Here is a 12,546-nt window from a genome sequence, read left to right as displayed (position 1 = left end):
CATATCTATCTACCTATGTATCTATCTACACACAATTGTACCATTGTGCCACTGACACAGGGGAAAGGAAGCTTGTTACGTGGTATTTGTGATAGTAGGTGTACGTGAGGGTGTAGCTGATTGGTAGTGCTTGGAGAAAGAGTGATGCAGGACTGGGGGGTTGTCCTCCTTGCAAACATTACTTTTAACCTCCATTAAAAGAGCTGTAGAATAGTATTTTTGAGGGATCCTTGTCTGCTGTATGCGATTAATTGAATCAATGTATTTATAAAGGACAATATAGGCCTGTTCTGTTCATGTTTACTTTGTTAAAATTTGATATTTTCCTCCTGTAAGTTTATCTAAAAGGCATTTGTTAAATCCCAATAATTGGCCCTTTTTACCAGGAGATATTTTATAATTAGGTTTTGGTAAGGTAAGCATTCTTTTACATATGCTTGGGAATGGCTTGACTGATAGCTTGAGGGTTTCGGACTGAAAAACCTGACAGACAGCTCAGGTCCTTAAAATGTCTCCACGAATGTCTCCGGGCCTTGTAGGTGACATCTAGGACTGCAGGCAGATTTAGGTTTCGTTACACTGCAGGGCATCTGAAGAAGGCGATGGAGATCAGCTCGCTTTGTGCCGAGTTCTCTCGGGGTAAGTCAACTCATGTCAAGTGTTTTCACTCAGGGAAGCTGCTGACTTTCCCCCCTCAGTCAGTGGCGCCTTGTTTTGAGGGCTGGCTTTCGGCTGCGAGTTCTGCTGGAACAAAGAGAGCGCTCTGACTGTGGCAAGAGCCAGGGAAACATGAATCAATTTCCATCCGGCTTTTATCTCTTGGATAAAATGGATGCATGATAGCAGGTACTCAAAAATGAGCACGGCCCTTGGTACTGCATAATCAGTCTTCCTTCTCCAGATGTTCTCCGTCTGTCAAGTGTAGCGACTTTCAAAAGAACTTGAGAAGAGCACAGCTGAGCTCGGGGTCTTCGCTCCAGCAGATGGCGGTGCTGCACAGTGAGAGGCGTCTCTTGTCCAGGGGAAGGATTTGACTGATAAGCTAATGCATTTGTTGTATTAATCATTGCTCTGCAGTTTTTTTTTGTTGATGTGGTGTTAAGATTAATACAATAAGCAAGCCAAGGCCTCTGCCGAGTCATTTTCACATCATTCTGTGTCGGAGATGTATCCTATTCTCCAGTTTTTAAAAATAGATGTATTAATATTAATGAGCTGTGGTTGTTTTCTCTTTACCTTTCAGTGTGTTATCAAATTTCACAGTAAAGCATTTCTTTCCAAGCCAGTCCAGACCTGACCTCTGAGAAGTTGAAGAAAATAAATAAGGGAAAAGGACATTCGCTCTACAGTATAGGAGGACCCTATACAGAATGTTAGAATAAACAGAACTCAGTTACCTAAGCATATTTATATTCACTCTGCCCAATCTGTGTGTAATATTTGGCTGAAAACATACCCATAATCAAGCAATCACCCTGCCAATATCAATATGTTTGCATTTATACAGACATTTATTCTTTTTATAGGTTGGAAATGTGTGTGAGATTAATTTCTACAACACATTTTCTACATAAGAAATACATGTATTACTAAACTATATTAAAAAATACAGAAAAGGGGCAAACTTGGCATAAGAACAAAATATATGAATCACACATTTCTACCACACTTTAAATCCAAAGGGGGATCAATAAATCCTAGTCCTTTGTCTCAGACTGAGCTTGACTTGTATCGCTTCTGGAGCTACCATCCCATCCTGCAGCATTAGAGAAAGTCATTTTCTGTTTTTTTAATTTCAATCCCTGATAATTTTGAGTGCCTTTTTGCATAATGGAGTTTTAAACAAAATTCGAGAGAGATGACAGCCCCCAGATGTGTCCCGGACTACACACATGCCTGAGCAAAAATAAAAACAAACTCCCCTTCCCAATGCTTTTTGCTTTGCATTTCTCCACACACAATTGTCCTTCCCCACTTCCCTCAATCCTCCCCCATCATCGCGGCCCCTGGCCAGTCCACCTAGTGTTGGGGTCCAGTAGCCTTGTCCTCACCAATAAAGGCCAATTTGCCAATCCACTCAACCTTCATGGTGTTGTCTGAAGCTCCCGAGGTTTCTACCGAACACAAACTTGGCCTGTGTGATATTAATTATGCAACATTTCTACAATGTTTATACATCCAAGATATAAAAAGAGGGAAAAACAAAATCAGTCTGAAGTAATGCAGTGTATTTGACATAATCTACCTAAAATGTACCAACGGTATTTCACCTGCAAACAATTGACCCATGAAGAGGCTGCTAACCTTGCAAACCTATTTGTATATTTACAAAAGTTTCCCAATCCAGTTCAGTCTATCCGCTGAAAACGACCCTCATTAGTACCTAATTAGATTAAAAATATATACTTTCAGAAGTAAGTGCCTTACTAAGAGAACCAGGGAAAACCGACTAGTCTGGCAAGACTTTGAAGTGAGAGATCATTAATTATGGCCAGTTTCTAAATAAAGGCATTTTGCTTTACATACTTTCGCATGGTTATTTTATATTCAGAAAAGGACTCACAGCCACATGCAGGCAGAAAGTCTTGTTCAGTATGCAAGCCACGGCGGGCTGTGTTTATAGTTTTGAGCTTATATAAATGGTATGTAGAGCTATCATTCTAAACAAGTTGCATTTCAAATGTGCACTAACCTACGGTTTGTTATATCTTTGATCTCCCCTCTTTCCGCTAACAGAAAAATATACACTTGTACCCGGTGGCAGACTTTTTTGTCAGATGCTTCTTTCTTCTCTCCATAAATATAAGCACTATTAAGTACATGTTTGTAGCTATCTATTCGTGGGTGAGTCAAAGTTGTATTTAATCCAGTTCTAAGTAAGTTTTAAATAATAAATGCCTTTAACCTGTAAGCAGTCAGTTAATATAGCCACACGTTATTTGATACCCCATGTGCATCACCTTTTTAATGCATAAATAACAGTACAGAACCACATTTTAAAAACCTTTTTGGTTTCATTGTGTTTACAACAGGTTATAATATAGTAATAACCCCCCTTAATTAACCTATACCTAAACCCCAATCCTAACAGAGTGTTGTAACCAGTCTATAACTGTTATGCCATTACATTACAATGGTTTTGCAGGATTGGGAATGTGTTTGTGTTGTGTTATGTATCCTTATTGTAATTACAGACATTATAGGAATGGGACAGACTTCATCGCTTGGTGCTTGTGTTCTGTAGAGTTCACACGGACAGGTCTTGTAGTAGTTAACAACTTTGTCTCCACCAAATTGGATGTCAGAGAGCTATCGTATGTGGAGTCCACTGATTTGTTCAAAGCCTCTCACCTTGTCAGTCATGGCTTGTTGTTCGACGGCCTCGGGGTGTTTGATCGCGGCGCCGCACGGCTGGGGTTCTAATTTATACACCGTATGTTCCGTGGCAGCTGTCCAACACTCCGGCACTCAGCGCTGCCTACCTGCAGTGCATTGTTTATCTTTCAGGTAGAGAAACAATAACACAAGAAAACTCCACTCTCAAAGGTTGCATTCCTTCGAGAATACCTCAAAAACACAAATCTCCACTATGTTAGAAGCTACTGTTTCCAAACTAGACAGTTACGAGCGAGCAAGCAAGCATTCGAGTGTGAGGGGATTCAACAAGTGTGTCTGTCATGCATAGCACCGAAAAAGAGAAGCAATTATTTAGCAAAGATGCATGGAAAAGAACTGCATGCTATATAGCAGGGGTTTCCAATCCTGCTCCTGGAACATCTCCTACCCTGCTGGTTTTTGTTCCAACCAACTCTTAATTACTTAATTGAACTGGAATTGAAGTAACACTTTGCTTAGATTCGACTTTTTAAATTGTGTATTAAAATAGTTTGTTCTTTATACAATTCTATACTTAACTAAAAACACCCGCTGTTTTCAATAATTAAGAGGCTCTGATTTAGGAAATTATTAGTTCATTTAAGGGTTCAATTAAGTAATTGAGAGCTCGGTTGCAACAAAAACCAGCAGGGCAGGAGGTGTTCCAGGAGCAGGATTGGAAACCACTGTTATATAGTACTTTTTTTTTTGTATTCAGAAGAGTATTCCTTCTACAACTGAACTAATGAAACAGTGGATGCATGTATGTATCATGTAGTTTATATGTATGCATGTACTCTGTATATGTGTCAACTGATGTATTGAGGGTTCAGTACTGCTGTCAGTTATTGCTCAAGCTATTTGACTGATGGAAAAAGTTTGTCGACGCCAATGTTCTACTTATCATCTCTGAAATATCTGTTTACCATTTGTGTTTTTGTTTTCGTGTGTCGTGTTGGTAATTAGCAGAAAAGAATAGGCTGCACCGCGGAAGGAGGGAACCCTCAGAGTACCTCTTCCCCGTTCCCGGGAGGCACTCGATCTCATCAGTATTCTTATTTTCAAGGGCATAGCTGTGATTGACAGGTCTTAATGTGTATCTTGCTAGAATTGGATTTGATCCTCAGGGCTGAGCCAGAGGGTTGTTCTTCAAGATTTGTTAGATTTACACTGCCCCCCCCCCCCACCCCCCACCGACCTCTTACAAACAAAATTACTTCTTAGAGGTTGGCGTTACCTGCCGCATTCCAGGTCTATCTCTCTTCATTTCAGTCACATCTAAATCTGTTTAAATTGTCCACAAAGATTTAAAGAGAGACAGGGATTAAGTGTGAAGGAGATTAACACAGCGGTGTGGTTCAAACATAACAATAATACCACAACTGTCGAGATGTAGCCTTGCTCTCTTTCTAATTTGCATCACAGATCTCACAACATAATCCCATAGCTAAACTTGTTCTAGCTTTTTTTCTTCTTTCTTTGAATATTAATGATGAAAAGTATTTAGATTTTTGAAGAGAGTCTTAGATAATTGACAATATATACATTTGGTTCTGTTATGATCTAGTTACATATCTCGGAAAAAGATATGCTACCAGAAAGTCCCCAAACATGTTTCACTTTACACTGTCAAGCGGTTGATGAATATTGGATTTACAACAGGCCATATGTGATTAGAGTATTGAGACCATATTTGTATGTATGTCACCATATTTTCCCCCAAATTAATCTGTATCACAAATAGAAAGCCCCACTGATAACGTTAGTATCTGGACTTGTAATTCTAGAATTGTAATTAACAATACCGCTGTGTAAGAAGAACTTTTAAAGACTTTAACTATTAAATACTTTAACTATTGGATTAGTTACAGTTGGATGAAGATGAATAATGAATTATACTGCCCAAACCTCTGCATGGTACAGAATATATGGCATGTTGCAATGTTCACATACATGTTAAATGTTGGTTTGGGGACTACCAAAAGACTTCTCTCATTATGCACCCCGAGCCCACTGTTTTAGCCTTCTACCTGACCTAATGTCACATAACTCGGAGTTAATCAATTTGAAAGCGTGTATCATTGATTTAAAACTAATTGGAATTTTGATTTATTTATCTGTGTGTCTGTCATATAATCCTAGGTATTTTTTCTACATTAAACATTGCTGTCGTTTTAAGGGTTTATTCGACAGTTACAATTACAGTAAAAGAACATAATGATCGATGATAATGCAGTGCGCTATTGTTTCAATGTTCAGTTAATAATCACGCTTCTCACTCTTAAAAATGAATACTCCAACCCCGCCAAAGACATTGCATTGGCTTCAATATTCTGACCTCAGCCAAAGTATTCCATCCTTTAAAGAAAATAAAATTAACCGACATCGACTCCATCCTCCCAGTAATGAGTAAATCATTTAACTGATTACAATCCTTAGCTGTTAAGGCAACCAGTGATAGATGCTTAATCTTTTTCCACCAGTGGTGAAAAGTAACACATCTCCATGCCAGACAACCGCATGCATTTTTAAACAGCTATAAACATTTAATGTTAGGAGGGGAAGAACAAAATGTTTAGGCTCAAAAATTGCTTACACTGTAGAATGCAACATCTCTAACTAACAATATATAAACCTCTGAAAACTGCCATCCACCTTTTTGTTGAGAATTATATTCATTTACCTCAATAAAACAGAATATGTCTATTGGTGATGCATGAAACGGCTCCTTTTCTATTTTTTAACACAAAGCACATTTCAGTTTACATGCAGAAGAACACATATGAAGCAAATTTACCCTCAGACATTACTGCCTGCTAATAAATGCCAATTACCAAGCTGTTAATCCTAAATCAGAGCGTGGGTGACACACTAAGCACATGGTTAAAGGCTGTCTGCACCTTGGCCACAGTAAATGTAACACAATGCACCGACAGTAACTCATTTCTAACCACCCCTACAGGACTACTGCTATGCTAATTGTATCAGACAAAGACACCCTTCAGTGCTTTCTGACTGAAGGTGTAGTGCATTGTAAATGTAAGTGCTGTACTTCTCTGCTTGATATGCTAAAGCATGGCAAATAAAATGCTGGAACCACCCTCGAGGGATGACACAGAGAGAAACACGTAAAACGGCTAAAAGAAAACCCATTTCATCTGGAGACATTTTAGGACCGGGTGCTATTGTTCTTCTTTCTGCTGGGATTTGTTTTGATGCAACGGGGTGTGAGATGAAAGTTCCTCCCCTGGACCCAATGGAGATCCGAGCCCACAGCCACTGAGTCGTATGACCTCACTGTTTCTGTGCCCAAGCCGTTCTAATCTTCCGGTACACCTTTACCCCAATATGACGCAATCTGATATAATGTGGTAAAACAAATATGGGTCTGACAGTCAAAACACAAAGCCGAGTGCGTTTACAGCATTTTTTTCACTCTGTTCTTCACTGCTTAAAAAACAGTCTTGCCTGCAAGTGATATTGTTGATAGTTTAAATACGTTGGTTACTTGCCTTTTTTATCTTAATTTTTACCTTTTGGTAACACTTTACAATAGGACTCACAAATAACAGTATATTAACATAGTAGTTACTCAGTAATGACATATTAGTTACTCATAAGAACAATGTAATTATGCATTTGTTTATGTGTACTTATAATTACACTGTTCTTGTGAGTAACAAACATGGAGTTACTAAGTACCTACTATGTTAATAAACTGTAATTTGTGAGACCTATTGTAAAGCGTTACCAGCCTTTTCTATAAACTCCCATCTCCAAAATGATTTCAAACTATTTCATGGTTACAGTTTATATTGCTAAATGAACGTATCACATATTTGGCTACGTGGCCCATGCTCTTATTTATGTGTAAAGAAAAGCGTTTTCTTATATTTTATGTGAATTTGGCATTTCCCTAAGCAATTGATGCCTGATGAAACCGATCCCACATGGTTTAACTTATCAGTGTGTGTTTAAGCTTTTCAAATTGTTAAATAAAAGAAAGGAGACACAATTGAACAATTGTAGAGCAGATGTATTTACTGCATAATAGTTAGCAAGTTCGATGTAACGCGGTTTCACCGATAACACAGTCAGATGTCTTGGCTCCGGAGGACCGCATTATACCGGGGTACAGGTGTATTTGGGAAAGGGGACATTCTTCTGAATGTACTGTTCCCCCTATGCACTGGATCCTCAAAAATACTGTGTGGGACGATATACAGTTGCATAGTAATAAAACCCTTGCAGCAGCCGGGCTAACAGAGTCAAGATCTGGAGCCTCAACCTGGTGCTGATGCGAGTAGGGAGACGCTGAGAACCTGGCCAGCGTTCTTCAGAGCAGCGTAATCCTGAGGAGTCGGGCAAGGCAGCGGGAAACTCACATCCTGCGACTGTGCATTCTTGACAGGCTGCCCTTGCCTGTCGGTACACCGAGTCCCTGTCTCCGTGTAGGAAATCAGAGCTTCATTAGTGTGGTTTCAGCTGCAGGGTTGTTGTTGTGGTGCAGGTCAACACCAGTCTCTCAAAACTCAAAACACCAGCACCATACTCTGATTTCCGAAGATGAGATAGACATGGAGGCTCTTAGGTCAGTAGTCGGTTTGTTTGCTGGTTGCATGTTGCATTACAGCACTGGAGCCAACACACTTTTAATAATTGACATTCCAGGGCTAACGTTGTAACTAAATTAGCCTGCAGATTAATTTACCAGTTGATGATAACTAATGTTTGAGCTAGTGATAGGAACTCTTCCCATTGTGCCAGTTTTATTATGCTTAGCCTTATGTTAGTTGATGTTAGCGATGTGCACTAGGAACAGGAACACCATGCTTAGGCTATCCGACTGAGGTAACGGTCTCTGACATTTTAATATAGTAAATATAATTGTCAGATGCTGATGCCTCTGTGAACATACGTTTCTTATCAGGGGATTATCAGTGTTTTAGGAAAGGGTCAGTTGAAATTGAAGTGCTGTATTGGGTCAGAAATACGTTGAAGGAAGTAATACGTATTCCTTCCTTTTAAAAATGTTATTGAGGGCATATAAATTACATCTACACCAATTCTACACTGAAATACGCTTAACCCATTCCCATCACAACTATTATTATTATTATATGGAGTGCAAAGCAATAATATATTACATTTTGTATGTTTTTCAAGTTGTTTTCTGGATGTTGTTTAAAAGCCCCTTTTCCATTATAAAAATCCTGGAAAGGTTCACCAAAACATCCATTATTGCACATGCTAATAAATGTGCCAAACATTCGTGAGCATCCATGATTACTTGAGACAACAAAGTCCCACCAAACTCAGTTTATGTTCTCGGTCAGATTAATTATTTATAAGCAGGGGCCACTCTTTGAAGTCGGCTTAGAAGAATTTTTGAAAGTCATCCTAAAAGAAAAACAAGTCGGGCAAGGACGCGGCGGAGATGCACAGTTGTTACCTGTGACTTTGTGCCGCTGGTCTCATTACAGTGTATTGTATATCTGCTCCGGTAGATCTGATGAGAAAAAATATCATACTTTGTTTCCATGACATCATGAGGCAATCCGTGATCTCTGTGAATCTGTCAAATGAACCCTGAAACAGAACAACCTTCACGGAAGATGTCACTTCGCCTTTTTTTTATTCCCCCTTTCTTTTCTGAAAAAGACTTGGAAAATCTTTTCTAAAAATAATGCCAAGCTCTCTGCAGACTGTTGTTCTGAGAGTTGCATATTTAGCATGAAGTTTACATAACATTGATTTAGTTATGCATTTTTTACAGAGAACCACAATTTCCGATGCATATGTGTAATTCATAAAGTATATGAGGAGTACATACAACATCCATCTTGCATGTTGTCATTTAGCCACTTATTTTTGATTGTCAGCTTGGTTCTCTATCCCATTGGGATTGCAAGCTTTCTTGAGCATTTTTAGCAGGGATTCTTCAAATGATCATGATGAATACAAATCATGCCAGATAATGAGCCACGATTCAGGGCAAAACTTCCAGAACATGCAGCTTCCGTGCCATTAATATAAGCTTCTGAATAATTTTCTATAATTATATAGCATGCAGATCTGAAAGTGAAATTACCGAAATAAGAATGAGTGAATAATATGCACCTTTATACATGCATTCACATTTAGACTGAAAGCTTTGCATGCTGGGTGAGTGCCAACATATATGAATGGCACGGATAATACTGTGGACTATTCATACGCCATAAAATGTGGCAAAGAAAACGCTCAGAAAAAGAGGTTTCTGATTGGTTAAAGTAAAATGATTTCAATATCAGCCATGAAAACCCAACTTCAAAATGTGAATACTTTTTTTTTTTTTACTTTCTCTGTATCTTTAAATGTGGTTGAATTCATGGTTGGTTTTTCATGTTGAAGATTATGAATGCTTGTACATGACTATTTTGATATCCAGAACAATTTGTATTACATTCGTTCCATTTGACAGTGAATTAATCCAAATGACTACCAGTTAATGCAGTTTAGATTCCCTCGGAATCGAATATAGTCTCCCATGCATTATTCAAATATTATTTTTAGGAAAATGGCAGGGCAATCATTTGTAAAGAGTGCTTTATCTTTTCTTTTTGGTGAAGGTGGTGCACTGGCTTGCACTTCTGCTGGCTCAATGTAACATCAACACATAAATAATGTAGGGAATTGTGAGAGTGTGTGTGTGTGTGTGTCGGGGGCGGGGTGGGGGGATTTAACACAGCTTTAAAAGAGGATTCCTCATCAATATGTAGAACAATATGAGGAACTCTCCTTGCCTGCCACAGTCTGAAGTTTGAAAATCCGAACTCAGAATTCAACTGGTAGCTTTAAACTTTTGACACAGACCGCCTTTATGATGCTGAATAGTAGGAGGTTAAGTGCCTGTAATAGATTCCTCTGAGAAATGATATAATTGGTATGGCGGAGGTCTGCTCTGTTTCCACTGCCTGTGGGGCCAGCTATTACATTTTATCTTTTCTTTGAGATGAAAGTGCAAGAGTTGACAGATGCCCAATTCCTGAAATGCATTGTTCCCAGGGAAAAGAAAAGCTGCTAAGGGCAGGAAATGCTAAAATGCCGTATTATTTCATCCACAATGTCTCCCTTCCTATTACTACAAACCTGTCCATGAACCATTTCTTGGAATTTAATACAATAAATGTCTAATATGTTCTGTAAAATCGAAATTGACAAATGCTTTTTGTTATTGTAAATGACAATGACATGGAAATGATATCTCAGAGGTTTAGATCTGTAAGTATATTTCTATAAAATGTTAAAACCAGGAATAACTACCACGGGATGATTGCTTGTGAAATGAGGAAAGAACAAACAGACGTACAAAACAATTTACTATCATGTAATCTAATCAGATGTTTAATGTCTTCTAACTTTCTTCATGATTGCAAGAACAGTTTAGTTTTAATAATTGAAAGCTCAGTTTTGTGGCAACACATGCACATTCCCAGCATGCATCACTTTGCATCCCATTTCCTTCCCGTACGCCACCTTTGCACCTTAAATTCCTCATCATAGGATGCATTGCAATAATATGATTGTTTTGTCATGTCCATTGATATCTGGTGGTGATGTCAGTAAATCTCTAATGACACTAAATGTTTTGACTACATTATTGATGCAAAAGCAACTTGTTTTCAAAGTTTCAAACTTTTAAGTTTGCAGCTTTGCCACCCAGATAATTAAAGTTATTGTTTGATATTGGACTCAATTTAACACAAATTTAGTTTGGCTCACATTTTAAACTGTGTTAAACAAACATCTGTCCAGTGAAACACAGCCTATAATGTAACTATGTATACTTAGTGTTAACTTAAAATGGTGCTGAAATGGGCCATGAAACGGGTCAAATGTTTAATGGATTATGGGTCAGATTTTTCCAGAACATTTGGAACTGTTGGTGAAGTGACAGGAAATACAACAAGTTTTTAAGAATATTAATTAATTTCCTATTTACAATTATATAAGAAATTAAAATTGCATTCCTTCAGAGCATTCCTCCTTTCTTTCTTTGTCTTTATGAGCATCCATTTCAAGCACTAGGTGTCATAAGAGCTTCATACTGTCTAATTCACTTACTCTAAAAAATGCATTTGGTTTTGTAAACTGGAATCGGTTATTTCCATGACTATATGGAAAGCTAATGTCTAAGGCTTTGATATAGTACTTTCCAGTACCTTAATGTACTAATGGGGCTCAGCAGAGGATAAAAAAAAGATGGAGAAAACTGGCAACCAACCGAAAAAATCAACAGATGTTTTATCATACAGGTACCATACTTACAATGTAACTACACTGTAATTATACTGTTATACTATACAAAGTGTTTTCAGTAGGTAAATTATGTGTAATTACAGACAAACAAAATCCGTTCACGAAGACGTTATTATACCACAAGCTTACTGACACCAGACGTAGGCTAGCAATCAAAATTGAAGTTATTTATAAAACAACAGGAACAATGTGCACGTTATTGGTTTATTTCCTTTGTAATGTATTTAAATAACCATTGAAACAATTAACTATGGTTGTTTACACTGTTACTAAATGTTGGTTTATTTTGGTCTTAAATCAAATTCCTCACTTACTTACTTTGTTTCGCACAACCAGGGCCAGCCCTGACCATTCTGCCGCCCTAGGCAAGACAAAAAAATGCCCCCCCCCACCCTTGACAGGTGCTGACGTTGTTTTGTCTGCGGTTCCAACCAGGAGGAGGGGGTTCTGGCAGTGTTTTTTTCACGCTGGTGGGGGGTGCTGATGGCGTTTGTCAGGGGCACCGGAGGGCAGCAGCCAATTGTCACGCTAGAGGGAGGCAGCCAAATGTCAAAATGCCACCTCAAATTCAAGTGCTGCCATAGGCGACTGCCTGATCTTGCCTAATGGGAGGGCCGGCCCTGTGGGCGCCCCTAAGGATAGACGGCACCCCTAGCATTTGCCTATTCTGCCTAGGCCACGGGCCGGCCCTGCACACAACACCTACATATATACATACATAACATGTAGGTGACAAGGTTTCCTAAGCAAGGGAGACACACTATTTGCATGAATTCAATGGCGGCATAACTTTCCATTCAGAAGTGGGGGGACATTTATTGTGAGTCCGACAGTGGTGAGTGGTGCTGGGGAGTGGGGAGTGGTGCTGAG

This window comes from Amia ocellicauda, chromosome 15 (genome assembly GCF_036373705.1).
Source record: "Amia ocellicauda isolate fAmiCal2 chromosome 15, fAmiCal2.hap1, whole genome shotgun sequence".
Classification (NCBI taxonomy): domain Eukaryota; kingdom Metazoa; phylum Chordata; class Actinopteri; order Amiiformes; family Amiidae; genus Amia; species Amia ocellicauda.
The sequence above is the reverse complement of the archived record's forward strand: the minus strand, read 5'-3'. Positions refer to the sequence as shown.